This window comes from Octopus bimaculoides, chromosome 25 (genome assembly GCF_001194135.2).
Source record: "Octopus bimaculoides isolate UCB-OBI-ISO-001 chromosome 25, ASM119413v2, whole genome shotgun sequence".
In the NCBI taxonomy this organism is placed as follows: Eukaryota; Metazoa; Mollusca; class Cephalopoda; order Octopoda; family Octopodidae; genus Octopus; species Octopus bimaculoides.
This window is the reverse complement of record NC_069005.1, coordinates 6614023-6615145: the sequence shown is the minus strand read 5'-3', so window position 1 is coordinate 6615145 and position 1123 is coordinate 6614023. Positions and strand designations below refer to the sequence as shown.

The window sequence follows — 1123 nt, the reverse complement described above, 5'->3', positions numbered from 1 at the left end:
TGTGTGTGTGTGTGTGTGTGTGTATGTGTGTATATGTTCGTGTATCTGTGTTTGTCCCCCCAATGTCGCTTGGCAACCGATGCTGGTGTGTTTACGTCCCCATCAATTAGCAGTTCAGCAAAAGAGACCGATAGAATAAGTATTAGGCTTCCAAAGAATAAGTCCTGGGATCGATTTGTTCGACTAAAGGCGGTGCTCCAGCATGGCCGCAGTCAAATGACTGAAACAAGTAAAAGAGAGTAAAGAGAGAGTAATGTACCTTAGGCAAGTGTTTTCTATAATAGCTCCAGGTTGACCAAAAGCCTAATGAGAGGATTTGGAAGACAGAAACTGTGTGTAGGGATTTAGAAATGAGATTAACTTATTTTGAGTAAGACGGGAAAAATGCTCAAGATTGATAGTACTCCAGCATGGCCATAGCTCACAGGCTAAAATGAGTGAAAGAATAAAAAAGTAGTATTTTCTACAATTCCACATGTTTCTCAACGACCGTCCTTATATGGAAGAATTAACATATATGTACAAACATACATGTATGTGTGTGTGTGTGTGTGTGTGTGTGTGTGTTTGTCGTCCACCATCACCACTTGACAAATGGTGTTGGTTTGTTTACATCCTTGTAATTTAGTGGTTCAGCAAAAGAGTCTGGTAGAATAAGTGGCAAACTTAAAAGATAAGTATTGGTCTTGAATCGATCAAACAACTAACTCCTTAATCTTTTACCATTTAAACTAACCATATCTGGCTCTGTGGAGGCATTTGGCTTAGTGGTTAGAGCAGCGGACTTGCAGCCGAGCAGTTGCTGGTTCGAATCTCAGACTGGGCAATAAGTGTGTTTATGAGCGAAACACCTAAGCTCCACGCGGCTCTGGCAGAAGGTAACGGAGAACTTCTGCTGACTCTTTCGTCACAACTCTCTCTCTCTCGCTCTTTCGTCCTGTACCTAGCTGCTCACCTGTGATGGACTGGCATCCCATCCAGGTGGGAAACCCATTCGCCAATGAAACCAGGAAACTGGCCCTTCTGAGCCAGGCATGGCTTGAGAAGGAACGAACAACAACAACATATCTAGCCCAAATAGTTTCCTATTTCTTTACTGCCCACAAGGGGCTAAACATAGAGG

The 1123-nt window shown here is 43.0% G+C and overlaps 1 protein-coding gene across 1 annotated transcript in view; it reads right to left on the bottom strand.

The window, feature by feature from the left end:
* The window catches only part of LOC106873017 (guanine nucleotide-binding protein G(o) subunit alpha), a 45320-nt gene that overhangs the window by 29918 nt on the left and 14279 nt on the right, over positions 1–1123 (bottom strand). The gene's annotated exons all lie outside the window — the stretch shown is intronic.